The sequence below is a fragment of the Triturus cristatus genome, chromosome 11 (assembly GCF_964204655.1).
Source record: "Triturus cristatus chromosome 11, aTriCri1.1, whole genome shotgun sequence".
Lineage (NCBI taxonomy): Eukaryota > Metazoa > Chordata > Amphibia > Caudata > Salamandridae > Triturus > Triturus cristatus.
Window position 1 is genome coordinate 365,230,202 of NC_140594.1, and position 23,948 is coordinate 365,254,149.

The window sequence follows — 23,948 nt, forward strand, 5'->3', positions numbered from 1 at the left end:
TAACACCCGCTGGTACTTCTGTTATTTCCATATTTTAACACCCTCCCCTATAGCAAGCCAGATGTATCTGTAGGAAGCAGTTCCAGAAGCAGTCAGATGTGCTGTGTAAGTGAGTGCCTGGAGTAGCTGTTTAGCTTGATTTCTGAAGTAGTCTTCTGGGTACAGTCTCATGTATTTCATTACAAGACCGGGGGCTGCCATTATGCATTATCTTTTAATGCAACTTCAAGTACAGCCACTTTAAAGTTACATCATAAAGTAAGGTTCTAGAATAAACAAGTAACTAGGCAACATTGATACAGAGATCAGCCTCTTTTGTGGCAGCTCTGGTCGTGCTGCAGCCAGAGCTAGTATCTCACTAGTTACTCATGGTCGCTGCTCTTTACCCAGGTCTCTTTCATACTGTTGAGAGTGATCATCTTCAGAGATGAAAGATTTTATTACATCCACTAAACTGAAACATGGCGGATTTAACCTGAGAGTTAATGTGAGCTAGGAGATTCAGATTCTTGTCCTGGGTAATGTCTAGTGATTTAGAGCATTTGGAAGGTGTGAGGATTAGCACCATAAGTCAAAACTGGAGATGCACACAGAAACTAATATTTCATTTTAACATCATATTACCGTAACATCATAGCCCTAGATGCAAATTCAGACAATGTAATGAAGTATACTATTTTAAGTCCACAGATATAAATTTGTTTTTACATAAGATTTGATTAATATTATATTGAAAACAAAAATCTATCAACAATTTCACAACCGATTGTTGTTAGGATGATTCTTTATTTTCTTTATTTTCTTATCGTTGGGGAAAAATCCACAACTCAGCCTCTGCTAATGTTTTGTTAAATTAAATTAGAAACTTCTTCAGGCCCATAAGTCATATATACAGGATACAATCAATATATTAAAAACAAATATTATACAAATGTTTTAAAATCTAACACAGTATTTACAGGGGCTTATTTCTATACTAATATTGCCTCCATATTCAATGGAAGCCAATTATGTAATTATGGGGCCTATGCATCAACAATGCCATTTGCGATTCCTTATTAGCGAAAAATAAGGAATCGCTAATAAGGAATAGCAAAAGGCTATGCATGTAGGAATCGCTATTCAAATAGCGATTCCTTAATATTCCTTATTACCGAATCGGTAATACCGAATCGGTAATAAGGAATACCTACCCATTCATTCCTATGGGCTTGGAGGCCCATAGGAATGAATGTAAAGCCAGTCTGTATTAGCGATTCGGTATTACCGAATCGCTAATAGCGGGAGCACTTTCAAGGGTGCCAGGGTGTCAAAAGGACACCCTGTTGCACCCCTGAAAATGATATGTGCACATATGTTGCACACACACATGCTCTAAGGGCATGTGTGTGCGCAACATGAAACTTTGAAAAATGCACAAAAGTGCATTTTTCAAAGTTTTTGCAAATTACCATGCAGTTCATCTTCATGGTAATTTGCTCCCCCTAATAGCGAAATCGCTAATTTTTTAACTTTGATGCATTGCATTTAAGGAATCTCACTTTGGGATTCCTTAAATGCAATCGCTATTTAAGGAATCGGTATTTAAGGAATCCCTATTTAAAGAATCGCTATTTAAGGATTCCTTAAATAGCGATTTCTGCTTTTGGGTTGATGCATTGGGATTGGGTATTTTTTACTTAATACCGGGAGCTATTACCGAATCGGTATTTTACCGACTGGATTTTGGGTTGATGCATGAGGCTGTATGTAATCTACATATCCAAAGTTAATTCCTTCATATCTGTTATTTAGTCAATAAAGTACATACAAAAATAGCCCCAATCCCGTTCCACTTACATAATGATAAACAGTGCTTAATTTGAGCTCGTGGTTGCCATTGGGGGGCCAGCACTTATTTTTCTGCATTAGGCATTTACTGTGTGCAAAAGGGGGAAAAACACACAAATGGGAAAAATGGTGGAAGGGAAAGCACGAAGCAGCAAGAGTGATCTGAAGGGGCAGGGAATGTCTGTAAATTGATTAAATAGGCCTGAGGTGGCTTTAGGATTACTGAGCCTCGGTATTCTGTGCCTGCACATTTAATTGCACATTTAATTGCAGTGGCCCTGTGTTTCAGAGCAGAGCAGAGCTTTGCGCACCGGCACTCTTTCATTTACAAATTAAGCACTGAAAATATTATAATCCTAATATTGAAGAGATCTACTCAAAGAACTAATATAATCATGATTTGCAAAACAATGCACCCTATTTATGAAAATATTAATAAGAAATATTAAATAATTTCATTGGGTTGAGAGGTTGCAGAGAAAACCTGATTAGTCATTGAAGAAGAAAAGAGTAACAGTCGTTCAGGGCTGACTGACTGACTGACTGAGATATTTATTAAGCGCACTTATGCCGAGGCGTCTGGGCGCTGTGATAGAAGAGGTGAGGTGGAGCTGGACTAAGATTTGGTGAACAGCCAGGTTTTCAAGGCCTTTCTGAACGGGATCATGCTTGTTCCTAATCGAAGTTCTGTTGGTAGGGTGTTCCATAATCTTGCTGCCTGGAAAGAGAAGGCCTTACCTCCCCATCGGGACCTCTTAAATTTTGATGGGCAAACTAGGCCCATATTGGAGGATCTGAGTGTGCGAGTCGGGACATAGGGAGGGAAAAGGGACTTCATGTCGTCCGCCCCTCCTCCATGTACAGCTTTGTGTACTAGGCATAAGGTCTTAAACTGTATCCTGTTACGCACAGGGAGCCAGTGGAGTCTCCTCATGTATGAAGATGTGGGATGATGCTTCGGGAGATCGAGCAAAACTCTGACAGCCGCATTTTGCAGGGATTGAAGCTTAGAGAGCTGTCGCTCCCCTATCCCAACGTATAATGCATTACAGTTTTCTATGCGGGAGAGGACTAAGGCCCCACTACTGTTTTCCGTAAGGAGAACGGGATAAAAGGTAGTATCTTCCGGAGAATTTTGATCATCAAGAAACAGGCCGAGGTCACCTGATTGACTTGGAGCGTCAATGAGAGGTCTTTGTCAACCAGGAAGCCTAGGTTCCTTACTTTGGGTGCGGGGGCTGGACAGGCACCCGCTTCAGGTGGCCACCAAAGGTGGTTCCAGATGGACGGTTTTTGACCGAATTCCATCACCTCCGTCTTCTCAGTGTTAAGTTTGAGGAAGTTCAGGCTCATCCATCTCATCACACTGGAGAGGCAGGTTCTAAATTTCTCTGCAGTAACTTCAACACTTTGCGTCAGGGACACCACCAGTTGGGTATCGTCTGCATAAGATACCAGATTTAACCCATGATCCTTTATTAGGTTTGCTAGTGGAGTTACATATAGATTGAACAGTGTGGGAGATAATGCTTATCCCTGAGGAACGCCACAGGGAAGAGAGAATTCTTCAGACTGGAGTCCATACCAGTAGATATGCTGAGATCTGGACTCAAGAAAAGAGTGAAGAAGCGCCAGAGCAGAGTCTTTTATGCCTAACTGATTCAATCTATCAAGTAAAACTACATGATTGACGGTGTCAAATGCCGCCGTTAGGTCAAGTAGGACAAGAATGGCCCTGCCCCCACTGTCCATGACTCTGCGAATTTCCTCTGTGGCCATTATTAAGGCAGATTCGGTGGAGTGGCGCGGTCTGAAACCATGTTGTGTGGCGTCCAAGGAACTGTTGATGTCGATAAAATGCATTAGCTCCTGATTGATCACTTTTTCTAAGACTTTGGATGGCAATGGGAGACAGGATATAGGGCGATAGTGTTTAGTATCCTGAGGGTCAAGTGAAGGCTTCTTGAGAATGGGCCTTATGCAAGCCTTTTTCCAGGTTGAAGGGAAAACACCTGAGCTAATGATCTCATTTAACAAGGGAGTCAAAGATGCACTTATTACCGTAGGGGCCAAGTGGTAAATACGAGGAGGGCAGGGATCTAGGGGAGAGCCTGATTTTATTTGGAGTAGTACGTCGCTGACCTGTTTCTCACTAAGAGGAGAGAATTGAGACAGGCCGTTAAGCGATAAGGAGTCCTCCAAGGGATTGCCTATGTTGTTCTCAAGATCAGATTGTAGCTCCTGGAGTTCATTGTAGACATCTTGGATCTTACGTTGAAAAAAAAGGACAAGATTATCAACGAATTTTTGATCTGGACAAAAAATAGAATCGTTGGGACTCTTAGATAAAGATGTCACTATTTTGAATAGTTCCTTCGAGGAATTATTTGCCTCTTGTATCTTGTTGGTGAAATATGTCATTTTGGCTTGTCTTATTAAAGACTTATACAGTTTCAGAGTATGATTATATTCCTTCTTTAGTGCAGAACTATAATCTGATCTCCAAAGGCGTTCCTGCCGCCTGCATTTGATTTTGGCAAGTTTCAGCTCTGCTGTGTACCAGGGTGAGGTCAGTAATCGTTTTTTTGGCTGGGTAAGTTTCTCTGGAGCTAGTTTGTCTATTGCCTTACTGACCCAGGAATCAAATTTAGTGGCCCCGTCATTACTGTCCTTAAGGTGAGGAGAACCAGCTAGCAAGGCTTCAGCTAGCAGGATAGCTTGAATGTCCTTCCAAGGGCGGGTGTTTACCAACCGAGGGCGAGATTTTCGTCCAATTATGGGTAGATGGAGTTTCACCTTAAAAAGGATTACTGCGTGGTCCGTCCATGGGACCCGTTGAATATCTTTACTTCAAGCCTATCATTATTGGTGAAAATTCCGTCTAGTATATAACCTGCTAAGTGGGTGGGCTGTGCTATAATTTGACGAAGTCCATACCCTGCCATGTTGTCAATTAGGTTAGATGAATCTGAATTGGTAAGGTCATCTAGGTGGAAGTTGAAGTCACCTAGAACCGTAAGCGTTGCGGTATAAAAACACGATTCAAGAAAGGTCTGTAGAGATTTTGTGAAAGGAGCTCTTACTCCAGGAGGTCGGTAGACCAGTAGACCGGATAGAAGTTCCGCATTGTTGAATTTTACAATGAATGACATGGCTTCGGCCTCTAATGAAGATTCTTGTTTAAAAGTAATTTTGAGGTGGGAGCGATAGATAAGCGCAATACCCCCTCCGACTGATCCTATCCTGTCTACTTGCGCCAGTGAGTATCCCGGGGGAATAGCAGTATTCCAATCTGGGGCAGAGGCGACCGATGACCAAGTTTCTGTGAGAAAGACCAAGTCTGAACTGGTGGCTGAAATAAGGTCCTCCAGGACTAGTGTTTTCAAGTGTTTTTTCAATCAGTCATTTATCAAGGAACTTAATCATTTTGTGAGAAAATCAGGAAAATTATAGGCTTAAAAGGCTTAGGTTTATGCCTAAAAGGCCTAGGCTTAAGAGGCTTAAGAGAGTTTAGCTTGTGATGATGGCTTCATTGCAGATGTTAATCAATGACAAAGAGAGAATAGCAACTGATCTGTTGTGAGACAAACGTAGGGTCTAATGGGCAAGTACAGTCTTTGGCTTTACCACTCTTTGCTAATTATGCCTCTACAGAAGGCTTGAATGCAGATGACGAAACCCATAAACCGGAGCCCACATGTACCATTTCACACGCAATCTTCTGCTGCTGCCAAAACTAATGCAATTTTTACAGGCAAATTTATAACCCTGAAAAATCGGGCTTGGTATTTCCACACCGGAGGAAACCTGGTAGGAGAACATCAGTTGGGTAAACCTGGTGGGGGAGCGACGCTACTGGTTCTGCCGCCGCTGCTCTCAGCTGCTCTCAGCTCGCGGTTTACAGCTCGCGGCTTGCTGCCGGTCACTTTCACCTACCACCTACGACCGCTCATCCGCTCTCTACGACCGCTCATCCGCTCTCTCCGCAGTCACCAACGCCATCGGAAAGTTCTGGTCAGTTTCAGACAGTTCTCCTGACTGCTTGGACCCGGTTACAGCCGGAACGTCACCTGATCACCCAGCCCGACCCCCTGCTGGATCCTGCTGATTTTCACCGCTGAAATTACTCAGCCCTGCCACTACATATTGGTGCCACGGCCTGGACTGAACTGCCGGAGGCCCCGTAAAACGGGATTGCTGGCGGCAGAGGACAGCGGAGGAGGTGAGAGGTGCAAGTGGGGAAGACTGTGAAAGCGGGCTGTGGTGCCTGTGGCACTCGGCCACGGCAGGACCGACTCCTCTTTGCTCCATGCTCCTCTCTGCTCTGGGGAATTAATGTCCAAGTTCAAAACAAGAAGCGTGCTCTGCCTGCTGTGGATATTTTCGAACATATCTTCCCTGTGCCTTGGTTGTGCTTTGTATGGAGTCCTTGGACCTAAGCTGCTGTTTGTAGTTATCGTTGTCCCCCTGCCGCCGCCGCAGTTATAATCCCTGCGGCCGCCGTGTGCAGCGGGACTACGGTCCCCAGAATCCTTAGCGGGGGAAACCCGCCAACGTCAGCAGCTTTGTGCACAGAGGCGCATAAATTATCAGTCAGTCCCTGCAGAGCAGGTGTGCTCTGCCTGCTGTGGATATTTTTCGAACATATTCTTCCCTGTGCCTTGGTTGTGCTTTGTGTGGAGTCCTTGGACCCAAGCTGCTGTTGTAGTTATCGTTGTCCCCCTGCCGCCGCCGCAGTCCTAATCCCCGCGGCCGCCGTGTGCAGCGGGACTACGGTCCCCAGAATCCTTTGCGGGGCTGGGCCTATTAATTAATATTTAACTGTACAAACTTACTGTTATTGTATTTTAGTGCTACGTGTGTATTGCATTGCTGCTGAGCAGGTATTCTTCGTTGCATACCTTCAAATTTTCACATTATTTATTGTTTAAATTGTTATTAATCCCACTCATTCGGGGTTTTGCTTGCTTTCTGTCCCTTACGTACAAGGATGTCGGCAAAAAAGTTACGCTCGGGGAGATTATTAGGGGGAAGGGCCTGTACGTTGTCAAGATCCAACCCCCTTAGTAACAAGTCCGCAAGTAACCTGGTATTAAAGGGTCAATGCCAATTGCCACAACTATGGGAGAAGATGGGCTCTCATGTGGGGAATAAAGATCATGCGGTCTCTGTGACTACAGAAAAATCCTGCCCAGTACCCCCTGATAAGTTTTGTGTCAATAAGGGTGTTTCTTTTAATTCTGAGTTTGGGCAACATAATAATGGGCCAGCTATTTGTAAAGGGTTATCACCCATTGATCTTATGGGAGGCACACAATTAAAGGTGGACACTAAGGGAGATTCCCAGCTGTCTAGTATTGACCTGGAGCTTTGCGGTCGATACTTAGCTGATGGTTATTTGAAATTACCTGAAGCTTTTAAGTCCCCGGTTGGTGCTACTCCCTCTGGTCTTTTGCTTTACAGTAGTACCCCCTCGTTAAAATCGCCAGATATTTTCTCGCAGTATAACATTTCCAAGAGCCCACTCCTTAACTTATCTGGCATTGGTCACATGGATCCTCCCGGTTATTATAAAGTGGAAAAAACGATTTCTGAATCCTTGATTGCATTGGAACATTTGCTGGCTTCCATTTTACAGTTATTGAGTAAATTTGTGGGAAGCTCTGACTGTATTCTGGAATCAGTTACTCAGATATTAAATGTTTTATTGTTAAAACTTCCGGAAAAGGTCCCTGATTTAGTTTCTAAAATAGGTCTGCAGGAGCATGTGTTAGGTGGTGATCCCTTAACCGTAAATGCAAATCTAGTTCAAAACAATTCCGTGCCTTCCCCTAAAAATGAGCCCTCTTTAGCTTCTAAATTACCTCTATCTAATTGTGTAAAGATTTTTGTCCCTGAAATTGAAGAAGAAAGTATAGAGGTCGTCACTCAAAAAGCTGAAAAAGAGCTATTTCCTATATTTGTGCCTGAAATGAAGGGGATAGGGGTGGTTGCAAAAGGAGAAATCAGAAAACAAAGAAAGAATTTAGGAAAAAAGAGGAAACCAATCCGTAAACATAGGAAGAAAAGGCAGAGACAAATAATTTTTGAGGATTCTCAGGTTTTAGATATCAAGGCCCATAATTCTGGAGGATCTGTGAGTAGGGAGGTGGTCGCTCACTCTCCTGACACTTTGGAGCCCTCAGTTTTGGGCACAGAATTCCCCCCTGATTGTCCAGCCTCTTCCGGGAATGGCCCCCAATTGGACGCAGGAGGGTCGACAATTTCTCCTCCAGTGGTAGAGTTGCCCGGGTTGACCTCCTCGTTGTCTGTTCCTCTTGATCCTTCCGCCCCTGCTTTTCATGCCCCGGGTGGCGGTGCGGTATGGCCGCATTATCGACCTACAAAAATATCACAAGCTTTTGTAGACACCTTGACTGTTGATTTTTTATCGTTATTTGACTCAGATTTATCTTTAAATAGAGCCTGGCTACTCAAATATTTTAAGGATATAGAGAGCCTTAAATTAATTCAATCTAACGATATTGATCTAGTCGTTATATCAGGATCAGTCACCGCTCCCTTTATTAGGGTTAAGTTTTTTTCCAAACTTATAGTTAATCTTATTTTGCAACAGGCTGAGAGTTTTCAGTGTAGGGGAATTGACGTATTACCTGTTCTACCCTCTGAGAGAATTAGCTTTCCTCATAATAGATCCTCTCAGCAGGGTATTCTTCAAGACAGTCTTCCCACCTTAACTGATGATTTAAAGATCATGGTCTCGAAAAATATACGTCTGGTGACGCAAGTCAAGCCTGTTTCGTTAATTCAGAATATTCCCCCAATAGAAGATAACTTACTGTGGAACTGGTTGCCTGGTGTTTTGGCAACTAAATCCGTAGTCAATCCTAAGCTCTTTCGACACCTTTAGCAATAATTTAACAGTCATCTCTTGGAATGCTGCCGGGATAAATAATAGTCCCGAGAAATTACAATACTTATTTTCTTTAAAAGCTTGCATTATTTGCATCCAAGAGACTTGGTGTGTCAGTAGATTGTGCGGAGGGAGAGAGTATTTTGTTTTCGAGGCAATGGCTTTGCCTTCTAAGAAAGGGCACGCAAAAGGGGGGATCACGTGCCTTTTGTCTAATGGATTAAATTGGAATTTTACCCATTATGTTGACCCAAGTAACCTTTTCCAGGCGGTGACCCTCCGCTTTTCTATCAGCAGGGGTAACAGTAACTCTTTGGTAATAATAAATGTTTATATTTCCCCGGATGAACGTTTTAATTCCCTATTGAAGCAAGTCTTTTCATATATCAAACAGATTAAAACGCTAGATCCGCCTCCCCAGGTGTTGTTAGTAGGTGACTTTAATTGTAAGGTCTCTAACTCCAGTTTAGAGTTATTTAGCAATAAATGCAAAGAAGAAGCATATTATATCCCTCAGATTCTTTTCCCTAATAAAATTAAAACTAATAAGAGAGGGAAGCTGCTGCTGGAAGAACTGTCTGCCGTTGAGGGGATAATAGTGAACGGTAGACTCCCTTCTGATGTTCCTGCAAAATACACTCATAGAACCTCCCAAAGCCAGTCAATTCTGGATTATGTAATCACTGATTATGGTATCTTTTCCTTAGTAAAAGATTTGGTGGTTTCACCGACTTCTTTTAGTGACCATAATATGATTACTATAAACTTTTCTTTATTTCTTCCAGATTCCGACTCTTGGTCCCTTAATAGTGATACAGTTAATTTTCATAAGGACTCAGGAAGATGCTTTTGGAATTTTAAAGCCCAGAAGGGCCTGGAGTGTATTTTAGGCAAAACTATTTCAGAACTGAATGATTGGCAGGGTTCTGAACTGATTTATTTTGAGAACTTTATGAAGGAGGTTATTTGTGTTGCTAAAAAATCAACCTCTTTCAAAAAAAGGACTCATGTTCCTAGTTCAATCATCCCTTTAAATAAGGAAATAAATAGATTAGTGCGGGAGCAATTCCTGTGCAGATCCATTGAAATAAAAAACAAAATATATTTGTTAAAAAGAAGGAGAAGCAGAATTAGGAAGAAACTAAAAAAAGAAAAAGAGGATTCTCTTTGCATAAGCCTACGGGAGGCTGTCTTCCACGGCAAAGTCAGACAATTTCGGTCCCTTATTGGTGAAGGTTGTGGAGTCAGAGTTTGGCCTCTCCCTATTCCTATTGCTGAATCGTCATGGATCTCCTTTATTTCCACCCTTTATGCAGGGAATGGTGTAGTTCTGGAAAGTGAGCAATCCATCAGTGCTATTAGAGATGTTGAATTTCCCATTGAAGTTCCCTCAGAGAAAACCATTGAAAGAGCTATTATAGATATGCGTTCTTCTGGAGCAATGGGCCCTGACGAACTTCCTATTTCAATATTGAAGTTAAACCCTATTCTATGGAGCAAGATACTTTTTCCTTTATTTAGAGCGTGCTTCCTTAGTAAAACTGTGCCCTCTTCTTGGAAAGGGAGCATCTTGGTTCCTTTATTTAAAAAAGGCGATAGGGATAAGCCAATGAACTATCGCCAGATAGCCCTTCTTGATGCTATTGGAAAAGTTTTTTCCAAATGTCTCTTATCCCTAATCACTGAGTGGGTTGAGGTGAATCAGATACTACCCCTCTAACAAACCGGATTCCGCAAGGAGCATGGCACTTTGGATAACCTTACAGCACTACAGGTTATTTTGGATAAATATGTAAGAGTTCGGGGAGGAGGAGTGTATGCAGCTTTTATTGATTTCTCCACAGCATTCGACAAAGTAGATCGTCCCTTGCTGTGGAGAAAGTTAGCAGCTTTGGGTATGCCCCCACCTCTACTATATCTAGTCCGAGCCTTACATTCTGACACTTGGTGTCGAGTCCTTCAGGGTGGAGAAAGGGGCTTATCACGGGCTATACCATCTATTAATGGATTAAAACAGTGTTGTCTTCTGGCACCACTATTGTTCTCCCTGTATATTGCTGAGCTTCCAGCCTTGCTTACATCTTGTGTTGGCATAGCCCCGGTAGTGGGGGGCTCTTCTATTTCCTGCCTCTTATATGCAGACGATATTCTTATCCTAGATTTAACTCCTAAAGGTTTAGCTAATCGTCTGCAGGCTTTACATCATTTTGCAGAGACCCACTTCATGAGGATAAATGCCACAAAAAGTAAAATTATGTGCATTACAGGGAGGAAAAAATCCAAATTTGAGAACTTTGGCTGGTTTGTCGGCGGTCAGAAACTGGAGGTGGTTAAAACATATACCTTTTTAGGAAAAATAATTTCTGCAAACCTGAGTGAGAAACCTCATATCGATAACAATTCTCGTAAAGCCCTGTCCCAAGGTAAAAGTTTGAGTGCTCTTTATTCCGCCACAGGGAGAAGACACTTTGCTTGTTTTCTTGAGGTTTATAGGGCAAAAATTCCATCAACTCTTTTGTATGGAATAGAAGTGGTCGATTTAAAGCATTGGGGTTTTCTACAGACGGTTGAAGAAAAATTATTAAGGTCCATAACCTCTCTCAATTCTGCTTGTTCTGTCGCTGCGTGCAGACTTGAGTTTGGTCTTCGCAGCTGTTGGGTGCAGGGCCTAGTTGCTTTAGTACGATGGGTTGCCTGCCTCGCTAGAGGTGAATAGGGGACTCTGAGATCCCTTCTCAGGGGGGAATTGTTGGGAAGTTTTAAAGAGTACTCTCAAATTGTTAAAAACTTCAGAAAAGCTGTAGCTCTTCTTGAATTAGATGAGAGCTCTATTTTTGTGATCTCTCCCTCCCAGCTAAAATCTCTTCTGAAACAGGCTTCCTGGATTCTTTGTTTTATGTTGGACAGGAAGACCATGGAACCTAAGAAGGGAGGTGTGTATCTGACTAATTCATACCAAAGGAAGTTTGTCCAACCTTATGTTATTTGGAATTTACCTCATGGCATTCGGAGATTTTGGTTCCTCTTGAGGCAGGATCTATTGCCACTTAACACTCTTTTAGCAAAATGGTATGGGTCTTCCCCTTTATGTAATTTATGTAATATGTCTGCACAGGATCGTAATCATGTATTGTTTATATGTCCGGTATTGCGTCCTCTTCGTTTAAAATGGTTAAGATCTACTTGTTTGCAATTGGGTATTTTGGATATGAACTATTTTTTGCAGGCTTTATTTACCCCTCCTAATGAAATGTTTTGCTTCAACATTTTTAACTTTTTTAAAGGTTTTTTTAGCTATTTATTGATGAAATGTGGAGGTCTGTGTCCTAGTCTGTCTTTCTCAGCAGAGAGTGCTGCAATTTTTATATTTTTGGGAATATGTATTCGTATTTGTGTATTTTGTTTATGTGGCCATCTTCGGAGTGCCAAATCATAATAAATAAATTGAATTGGTGGGGGAGCTCTGTATCAGGCATAGCAGAATTCCTTATGGTAATTCCACTTTTGTGAGCCAAAGTGGTAACAACCCCAACGTTCAGCTCTCACAGCTAGGAAAAACTCTCCTAAAAACTAATATTAGAACATCACCTTGGTACACAACTTGGCTGGACCACTTCATGTAGTCCTCACTAGCCTTCTCAATATATTTTTAGACAGGCTTCAGCAGGCATGAAATGAGGGTGCCAGAATGATCCTTAATGTCAGACAAGACAACATCAAAGCAGCCCTAAGAGCGCTCTCCATTAGAATCAAGGATTGAATTTAAACTTCTATGCAAAATGCCTTAGGACTACTTGAGCAGCTGATTGGCCTGCTTCCAGGAATACATGCGCACCATTCTTCAGATCGGCAATCTCTCACTTGATCCTCCTGCTAGACCGTAGAAAGGGACAGAGATCTAGGTGTTGAAGACCTGCAACTCTTAAACTAATGTTGAAAAGGAATTTAAGCCACTTTTACTCCAAGAAGCTCCTTAAAACCACCAAACTATTTATGGTTTGTATTGGATAAACCTTGTATGACACAATAAAGGTTAGCCAAAAGGGCACATAACCATCACAAACTGACCTCAGTTAGCTTGATTCCTGCTGGCTACAAAGTGAAAGGGTTAACTTACTCTCACTAAATGGAAGGGGGTGTCATCTTGCCCCCCAAAAGTTAAACTAGTTCCTTAGAGGGAGTCCTGAACAACTGGCAAGTGCAGGCAGCCACCTCCATTCCAAACAATGGCGACCCTCAGGAGGACCACCTTCCTGTGGCCTCAAGCACAGAGTGTCCATGTGGGCTTCACTATTTACTAGTTAAAGCACTTGAAAACAAATAATAACATTCTTTAAACAAGTTTAATGCATAACGCTAAGCAAAGGACCCCAGTTATGAAGGACTTGGTGGACCTTTGTGCTGGAGTTCTGGTATGTAGCTTCCTCACATGATCACCTTTTCAGTATGATTTGTTATATTCCATGAGGAAGTCCAACAATAGCCGAGATATAGGCCCTGATTCACAAAGGTAAACTTACAATTTTGCATAAGTTTACTCTTTTTCGATATTCACAAACTAAAATTTAACAGTAGATTTACGATTAAAAAGATTCCACAGTCGGGCGGAGACTATCTATTCTGTGCAGAATTCTCTGTGCCGACTGCTGTCTCCACAGTCGTAAAGTTACTATCAAATCGTAGTTTGTGAATACCAAAAACGAGTAAACGTACTCAAAATTGCATGTTTACCTTTGTGAATCAGGCCTTCAAACTCCTGCTGCAGCGTAGGGTTTTCACCCTTCATAGACACCAACCACTTCATGGATGTAGGGTCCACTTGCATAGTATACCGGGTCCTTAGCAAGTTAGACCTGAAGCACCTTGAGGCCCAAATAATAGCGTTGCTCAGCTCTGATTTCTGGGAAGTATCCTGTGATGGATGAAGGCTCTTGGATGCTCCCAATCCAGCTTATTAACTTGATCCGGGGTAAGTCCAATCGGTTGCCAGAGCACTGGCATATACATTGAAGGGCTGGATGTTGGCTGGAATCTGCTTAATGTCCTCAAAAAGCTTTCTTACACTCAGCAGTCCTGATAATTTTCCTAGGGTCTTTCTTTCTAGTCCAGCACACCTTGGGCTTTGATGTTGTGGGATCTAATGTCTCCACTCCCCAACACTTGCTGAAGATAGACAAAGGAGGGCGGACATATTTGCCACTTATTGTGTGTATAGCTGGTTTGCCCTTCTTCACGGTAGCACGGTATCTACAGGGAGGGTGATCCAAGTTCCCGGACCATGGATTGCTAAGGACACTTTGGGGATTCAAGAAGGCAAAACAGGATATCTGTATCGCATCCAGGAAATGGGGCACTTCTGGAAAGAGACCAACTCAAGATTCAGGCCACAGAGCATACTATTAGATGCTGTTAGGCATCATGAACACCATTTGACTCTAGGCGACATGGATATTTGCTAGGGGCATACATGCAAATCAACAGTAGGTAGATTACTGTGCCCAACGTATCCAACTTAGCCACCAGCCCATCAGTTTGAGAAATGGGAACAGCATCAGTTTTTGTGACTACAGAGATGTCCCGTACACTCCATGCAGAAGTGCAGTTGTGTTGTCCAGTGCATGGAACCAATATGACTTAATGACCAATGGACTGAAATGCTCAATCGCTCATTGGTCCAACATTGTAGTCACCTCGCCTAAAGGCAAACTTGGACTAAGTCTGAAATACCATAAGTCTTGGTTTTAACAAGCAGGCTGCCTTCACTGTCAACGCCATGGACAGAAACTGTAGTCAACTCTAATATGTGAACCAACTCAGAATATGTGAGCCAAGTGGCCAGCCACTGTCCTACACTAACCCAGCTGGGCAAGTCTCAGGACGGTTGAGATCCATTTCTTCCAGTGAACCACGTAGCAGGTCTTGGGTGGGCTTCTAGCCCGCTTCAGCCTATTCTAGGGGTAAATGTAGGTTCTACCGGTTCCTCCCTCGTGAGAGGAGTCGTCTGCTTATTCACAAGGAATACCCTGTGACACTGTGAAGGCCCAGAACCTCCAGGGCCTTCAGAGGGTGGAGTGGGCAGACACAGACACCCTAATGATATGGGCGGGTGTGGGTTGATGCAGGCTTTCGGGAAAGGGTCGGAAAAATATTTCTGGAGCTCCACACTCCAGGTGGGTCTTCTCTCTAGTCTTTCATTTTGCAGTCAAGCAGTGCTGCCCTGATCTTGTGGCTCATTGCCCCTCCTGTTACCCTTTGCTGTCATCAATGCAGATTCTCAGTCAACTGGACCTTGTGTTGATCTTCCAGTGGTCAGGTAGCTCCTCACATTACAGCACAGAACAGCTCTAGCTCCTTTTACACTGGTCACAGCAGCTTCAATAGTCAAGGTGTGTCCCCTGCCCGAGGGAATGCCACACCTAACAGAGGTCCAGCTCCTGATAGCGCATCTGCTCAGCTGTGAAGAGGGCCTCCACCCCTCTGCACTCATGGACCTAGCCTTCCCCCAGACAGGATGCCTTGGTGCAGTCCAGCTACTGTTCTTGCACCTAACTGCGCATAGCCACGTCGCCATGTGCAGCTCAGCGGCAATCACTCAATCTAGCGACTCATCAAATAATGGTTGTGTGTCAACAGCAGTGACATCAGTCTTCGTATTGTGTCTATTTGCAATTCAAAAATATAAGGCAGTATGTGTAAGTATGAAATCTCCGCTACTCTAAAGTGCTACTCAGGGTGTCTTCTAGTCATTACGCTTCTTCTCGCATATACCAACCTTATCTCATCTTGTTAGTCTGCCAGCTTTCAGTGGAGCCCAGTTGGCACCATGCCCAAGTACGTCTTGGTGACCTTGCTCATCGTTCCAGTGCCTGCCCCTGTCTGTTCGGTGCATTTATGTGCGTATCTCTCTATCGTGAGCAAAGTGCTTTTATAAATAGACGAGCTCAAAGGAGGGATTTCTTGCTCAAAGCATTGCTTGCACAATCAGGGGACTGGATGCTTAGACTCGACCCCTGCAGAGTCTAGAGCCCACAATCAGTGCTCAGCCAAACTGTTATGGACACACACATAGGAAATGCAACAGAAAAACAATAACCATACACATACATGTCAACCAAGGAATCAACTTCATAATACGTGCTACAATTAAATATTTGTTTAAAGTAACATAATAATGGTAAAAATATAAAACAAACCAACGTTTTCACTAGTAATGCAAGCAATGCATACCGGTATCATCCAAAAACCAATGCACAGATGGATGAATCCGGAAAAATGCTTTTCAAAGGGCAGTTAATAGATAAAGAATAAATGAATGATGGACGAATCAACGAATGAACACACACGAGCACGGCTGTTGTCCTAGAATCTCTCAGCGGCTGCATGAATTGCAAGCCACTGGCTAAGAGGGCTAGTATTGATGCCTCTTCATGTAACTCGGCTCCCTCGTTCATTGAGCAAAAGTTTCCATCTCCTCGATAAGTCTAGCGTTGGTATATGTCTAAAGAAAGGCAGGATCTGTTGATCTGCTTAGATTCACGAGTATAGCGACATCTTGTGGTAGGAGCAAGGTACTGCTTTGACAAACAAGATACTGCTTCGAAAACGTTAACTGTATATAGCACTTCCTATCTTATTGCTACCGACAGCAGCTGAGAAAAGGGCAGGGTGGGTGTTTTTTGTAATGCCTTCATCTTTATTATCTATTTTTTGGTGATTGGTAGTTTCCACTTGAATCCTTTTGCTTTTGAAGATGCTGTGCCAACATAGATGTCCCATAGAAGCTTTCACAGGTTCACCAACTGATTGTATGCACTTCGGGATATTTCATATTTCTCCTTTTTCCTATAAGCCTTCGCAGTATCTAAGTGCGCTAGAATAAATGCCAAAAGTGCAATTTCCATGTCTTACTTTATTTTTAAATTGTCGGAGTCTGAATCCTTCCGTCAGATGTAAATATTTGTCACTAATCCGTAAGTGATAACAGAAAGCATTAGTTGGAAAATATTTTCTGCTAGTACAAACTTTAATAGTTCTCGATTCTAAACCAGTTGCTTCCACATTTGTCAAACCTTTGCACATGGCCTCTGTGGGGGAGGACACACGACAGAATCTACTGAGTGACAGGGGGAGGTATTTACCACACCCTGCGAATAATAATACTTTGTTGAGTGGTATTTACCGGTTGCAGTGACTACCTCCTTTTCTGAGTTTTCAACTTAGAAATCAGCCATGATATTAGAAATTTTATTTAAAACACCTAAGTTTGCATATTGTACCTTTGAACCACACATTTTCCCTAAATAAATGCTGGCAGGCTTGACTTGCGGAAATCTATCAGGGAAAAATTGCAGCGGTCCAGTGTTTACCCCATGATTCGGAATTTAAATCCCTGTACAACTTCTATTTACACAAGGGTTGGAATATGTCGGTGCACTTGGAATCTGGGACAATGAGAAGTTAAGTCAGAAAATTCATCTAGCCCAGACATTAGGGGATGATGGAAAGAATGGTTGAAGAACATCGATTAGACCTTCTTTGAAACTTAAACGATACATAAAGGCAGTGGCAGTCTTGCAATGGTAATGTGAACCACTGTGACAAGTATGGCGGTGATTGTCAGGGGAAATTGCCAGCAGTTCAAGAGAGGTCGTAGTTTGAGATACCTATAGTGACTAGCAACGGTCATTGAATGAGCGGAAACAGAAATAGTTGTGCATAGGTTGCTATAAAGTTGACGAGGCGAATTCCACGCCCACAGCCATTGCTGTGTTGTGCTTAATTTGTGCAGGTGTTGAGCATCAACTTTCATTTTTGTAGAACAGGGGAACCTTGCTCTATTGATTTTGGCCTTTTCTACCCTATTTTTGTTGAACCCGATTTTGTTGACTTTAGGACTCTGCACACTTTATTCTTGCTAACCAGTAGAAATGTGCTGTGTTCTCCTACCAAACATGGTAAAATTGGCATGCACCTAATTGGCACCGTTAATGTACTTGTAAGACCCTAGTATCTAGTACCATGTGTGCCTAGGGCCTGTAATTAAATTCTACAAGAGGGGTGCAGCACTCACTGTGCCACCCACTAGAGTAGCACTGCAAAACTTGTCTACAGGCCTGCTTCTGCAGCCCATGTTTGCAGTTTCAAACTGACATTTTGAAATGGCAAAATATACCTTTTGTCAGGCCTAAACCTTTCTTTTAATATGTATAAGTCACCTCTAAGGTAGGCCCTAACAACTCATAGGTAGGTTGTATGGAATTTAAAAAGTAGGACATGTATATTTCATGTTTTGCATGTCCTGGTAGTAACCAAAAACCCTAAGTCGTTTTTCACAGAGGTAAAGCTAGCCTGACATAGACCAACACTGGTTACTTCATTACATTCAAAAAGTGCTAAATTCAGTTTGTGAACAGCTAGAGAGATACTTCTGCCACTTGTAGGAGACTAGGTTACTGGTTGAGGGGGATGGAACCCTACTCAAGTTGAAACCACAATTTTCGGCCAGGGTGAAGTCACAAGCAAACCCCAAATTAACCTGTGCTTAGCACTCAGGCAGAGCTTGACACAAAACCAGTCAGGCTTAACTTAGAAGCAATGTGTAAAGTATTTACAGTACTTCAAACAGTAATAATGTGAAAACACAGCACAAATCCCACAGAAATTTAGAAAAATTTAGTAAAATGTAATACATTATTTGAGACCACAATGACAAAAATACAACCTGTAGAACCAGAGATATTCACTTCCAAAGATTTAAGATAAGTATTGCTCCTAAAAACACAAAGCGCCACTAGTGGCAATCTGGTCATGAGAGATCGGGTGAAAGTCACAAATTCAGGCCGACCACAATGGAGCGTGGGCTGAATCTGTGGACCAGGTTCGTCCTGCTGTAAGAGTCACCTTTGAAAGTCCAGTGGGAAGAGTTCTGTTTGTGGTGGAGGGGGCGGAAGGGAGCAGGGAGTGCTTCACAGATGGTCGTTGCTTTAAAGCGAAGAGCAGGTCGACGTTGCAGATGGTCGCTGTAGTGGGAAGATCTTTTCGAATGTCGTAGCCGGTTGTTGCTGGAGATTCTCATTGGCGTTCACCGCAGGCTGTTGATGCTGAAGCGCGAAGTGTCGATCTTGCGTTGCAGGTCATCACTGGTGATCGCTGTAGCACGAAGAGTCAGATTCACCAGAGCTTTGTGTTGGCGGTCAACTTGGGCTGCGGGGTCTTGATGTGAAGTCCCCTGTTGGTAGTCGTGAAGAGCCCACAACTTCAGGATTTCTCTTTGAAGGGGAGCTCAACTGATGACACACCAAGGGTCCAGAACCTAAGGGGCACCTCTTGTGACAACGCAAGGTCCAGTGCAGTGCATAGTGATATTCTTTGTTAGCCTTCTTCAAAATATAATTAATCTATTATAATAATGCAATGATAAGAAGTGCATATGAAGCCAACTGGTGATCCAATTTAAGACAGCATATAGGCAAGTGCAAGTGGGAGACGAGAGAATGTCAGTGCTAACAACAATAGACTGCAATAGAGTAAACTGTCACAAAACATATTGCATCATACAAGGAGTGCTATATCTATTATCAGTGTGAATAACCATAACAGTGACAAGAAATGAAAGCAAATCCCCATTGGATAAAGTGCAGGGCAAGTCAGACCTTCAGAAGTGACTTGAATAAGGGAGTCATTACTCCTGGAGCAGCAGGTAGCAGTCGCGTACGAGTGCTGGATGCAATTAGTCAATATACTGATGTAAGGAAATTAAATGGCTTTAAGGGGCCCAAAGACGCAATTGTGGAATCTGCATCAGGGTTTCATTATGTTATGGTGGCCATGGTGGTTATGCATGATTGTGGGTTTATGTAGAGGGGTGGCTATGTGTGGAGCCACTAGTCGTTCAAGAGGGCATTAAATCATCTTTCCTGTTCTCCACTAAAGCTACACACAAATCTTCCCATTCTCTGGCAATTGGGAACTGTTGTAGACTATGAGCCTTGTGCAAAGCTGCGCTTTCACTGGTTGTGAAATGTTATACACCTCCCTCCCAATGTGGAATCCATGGGCCACTTGTGGATTTCTAGTGTATGGTGATAGCATGCTTCAGCAATATCATTAATAGGTTAGCAAAAATAGTATCTGCTTTTCCCCATTCAGGGCTATCCCTAAAAGGCAAGCTTCTTTGGTGGTATAGTAGTCTCTGCCAGCCACATTTTTAATGACATCTTTGACCATGAGCCTAATTTGAGTTATAATAGGACAGCCCCACATCATGTGGTAGACGTCTACTGTCACATTACGGCAGCGGGGACAGAATGCGATTGTGGCAGGATGTAGTTTAATAATCAGATGGGTGGGACATATAAGGCCTGTGTGTTTGGTAATAGTGTATGTGTTGGAGCCTAGTGTTGCAGTAGACTTTCTGAGGGTATTCAAGGCGTTTTGTCCAATACTTTTCACTAAGCGGGTCATTTAAGTCTCTTTCCCAGTGACATTTGAGCTTAGTCAGAGAAGTGGGGTGCATAATGCTAAAAGTGATCTAAATAACCAGGTAATTAACTTGCGACCCATGCCTATATTAGAAAGAGTCTGCATGTAGTTGTAAGGCTGTTCTTCTGAGTTAGTGATGTGCCACAGAGTGTGGATCTGAGCCAGGAGCAGCCTGTGAAACACACTATTAGGAAGATCAGAAGTATCTAATATTGTTTCAATGGGAGATAATGCTCCGTTCTCAAAGAGGTTACCCGGTGTGGTGAGGTCAGCGTGCTCCCACCAGGATGTTATCGCCCTTCAATTCATGAGTGTTAGTGCAAACAGCAGAGAGTGTGAAATATTGGGTGCATAGGACTGAAAGGCAGACTTGCAAAGGAGGATTCTCATGTGGCCCTATTGCGCTACTCTCAGAAGACACTGCAGAGTGTTCAGAGGTCTAGCGGGATATAGGACCCATGTGGTCAATTGAGCCATTTTACTTGATTTCTTATTATCGTCAAGTTCGTCCAGATTTAGTTGAGCAAGCCAGTGAGATAGCCATTGAGTTTGTGTCATTAAACAGTAGAGGTCAAAATTCAGAACTCCTCGTCACCCATAGTCTGTCTGTCATTTTAAGGGGGATACGGCCACACAAAGATGGCTTCCATTCCATATCAATTCCCGTAAAAGTAAAGAGCCGGGAGAGCATCATCATTTTGATCAATGCTATCTGGCCTGCTGTCGCTAGAGCGAGGGGTCACCAAAAGGAGACCAGGGAGCGGAGCTATAGCACCCTTTGCTCTATATTCCTGTCAAAGACATCTGTTTCAGCATGGTAGACCCGTAGCCCAAATATTCAAAAGTGGCAGCCTCCTATCTTGGGAGAGTTACCTTGTTGACGTTCGAAGTGAATAGGACCAGGGTTTCAATGGACAAATACAGTTTTTTTCCCAATTCACATTTAGGCCTGACATTTTGCCAAAGGATTCTAGTTCTACAATAACCTTGGCTATTTTGACTTCAGCATCTTTTAGATAAAGTAAGAGGTCATCGGCATAAAGTGAGCTTGTGTTAGTTGCCCTGCCATTGGGGAAACCCTACTGTCCATCAATTGTGCGAAGTCTTATTGTGAAGGGTTCTATTGCCAGGGCAAATAAGAAAGGAGAGATGGGGCATCTTGCCTCGTTTGCCAGTAAGCATGGTATTACTCTGAAATCACTGGGCCTGTGCACCTCCCTGCTGTTGGGAGGTTGTAGAGGGCTGTCATCCATTTCTGGAAGGCCTTGCCCAGTCCCAAGTGGTCTAAGACCTTGTGTAGGAATCTCCAACTAAGAGACTGAAAGGCCTTCTCTGCCGATACCACAGCTGAGTTAGGCCATTCTGAGGGGGCTGACTTGGCACTCCTAAATAATCTCTGTATATTCTGGGACATGTTATGGCCTTAAATGAAACCATTCTGGTCAGTATGAACTAAGTGTGTCATATAAGGGAGCAACTGGTTGGCAAGGATTTACCCCAATATCTAATAGTCAATATTTTAAAATGAAGAAGAGGCGTTATTAAGATGGTGGTTCCTCTTGCGGTTAACCGGGTTTTAAGAGAGCTGTGACATGAGCCTCCCAAGTGCTGGGTAGAAGGAGTGCTCTTGCGAATGCCTTGTTGTAGAGCTTAACTAGCTTGGGATCCAGTTGGTCTGCGAAAGAAGCATACATTTTGAGTAGCAGACCATTTGACTTCCTGTAGAAAAACTGGGTGTCCCAGTTCTTTTCTATCTGAGAGTGTAAGTTTATGTAAGGGGACAGTGCCTAGGCAGTCATCTACATTAGTCTGGTTCAGTGTCACTTTTGATGTACAGCCTTCTGTAGTATCACAGAAATGCTTCATTATTGGACTCTTTGGCTTATTGGAGAGACCCCTCCGTGTCAATGATGTGGGTCAGGATGGTGCCCCATTTGCCTGGGTTGAACAGCCAGGTAAGAAGTCTCCTGCCTAAAGGTTCTGGGGCCTTTCTGTTGATGGCTTCCCCACTGGGAAATGCATATTGGCCAGACAGTGGACAAAGGACCTGAGCTTGGACAGTTGAGAGTCTGCCTGACAGGATGGCTAGGGAGGAGCTATGCCACAGCCTTTATTGCACTTCAAAGGGTACCCTGGGGGCTGTAACCAGTCTTTCCTGACTTCAGACAAAGACTACCCTGTCAATGGCACATGCAGCGCACACATGGGCCTTTCTACCCTTTGTCTCTCTAGCCAGGCTGGAGCCCAACCCAGAGGTAAGGAATGAACTGGCCAGAACCAGATTTAGAGTTAGACTACGTGGTGTTCCCCACCCACGGGCTGGCACTGGGAATAAAATTGGCATTTCCAGCTTAACTAGAAGTTTCACCAGATCCGATGCAGAGTAGCACAGAGCGATGCAGTGTCTCACATCGCAGCACCATGCAGCTCCTGATCAGCGGCTTTTCCGGATCTGACTCAAAGTGATGCACTAAGGACAGAAGGTACAAATCTTAGAAGACCAAACCTGGTCTTGTACCTGGCCCATGCTCCATCGCGGTTGGCCTGAATTTGGAACTTTGTCTCAGTCTTGCACGACCTGATACCCTCAGATGGTGATATTTTTTAACCTTACATTTTAAAAACTCTTAACTCAGATGCTAGTGATTGATTTTTGCAGTTTTGGTGTCATTTTATTTCTTAAAATGTATACTCAGGTTTTATAATCTGGTTTGGAATTATTCTTGTGTTTTCATTTTATTACAGTTTGACTTTTGTGTAAATACTTTACACATTGCAGCAAAGGTAAAGCTGACAGCTTTAGTGCCAAGCTACCAGACGATTAAGCGCAGGTTTATTTAGTGACTTTTGTGGTTCACCCTGACAAGGAGTGTGATTATTGTTTTAAGTGGGTTCTCACTCCCTTCAACCAACAATCCAAGGTAGATTCAAATCAAGAGTAGGAAGCCTTGGTATTTGGCAACCCTGGCATTTGGAAATGCCAGGAATTGTCACCCGAAAAACCTTTGGATCCTGCACTTATGTTTCTGGAAATGAAGCACTGGCAGTGCTGGCTGGTAGGAGTCCAAAACCGGGGACGATGTTGTTCCCTACAGAGGTCAGCTGGAAGGAAGAAATACTGGAACACTCCAACACCTTTAAAAGGGCTAAACAGAAATGTTCTCTATTAGCAGACAACACATAAAGGAATGTATGATATAACAACGCACACATTCATCACGCATGCCTTTACCACGCGTCCACTACCACGCATGACCCACTACCATGCATCCCATTACCACTCATACCATTTCATCACACATGGATCCCGACACTTTGTAAGTTCCATTTCAACGCGTACACTAGCACCGCATACCACTTCATTCACACTTTTTTAATGTATTTGTGGTATGTGCTAAACTACCTATAGCGCTTAAACTTTCGCTCAGTGCAGCTCTTCGGCTCCCTCTCACATTACTGTTAATGTGTCAAACATGCACTCTCGCACCCGTACTCCCCTCTCTTTCCGATTCACCTACCACTTACCCTTCACAGTGACATACTCCGTAGTTCCTGGTGTGCTCCTCTATGGTCCATGTCCACACCTCTGAGATTGTTTGTTTCCGTTTTTTTTTTCGACACCAGTTGTGGTGTCTACGCATGCGCAGCCTCGCTTCCAAGACCACGCTTCTTTCTTTTTCTTCAAGTTCGCCAAGCCACGCTCTCCTCATTTCAGGTACTAAAT

General features: G+C 43.2%; 1 protein-coding gene across 2 annotated transcripts in view; it reads left to right on the forward strand.

The window, feature by feature from the left end:
• AIFM3 (AIF family member 3) overlaps positions 1 to 23,948 on the forward strand; it is a 284,806-nt gene that overhangs the window by 104,607 nt on the left and 156,251 nt on the right. The window lies entirely within an intron of this gene.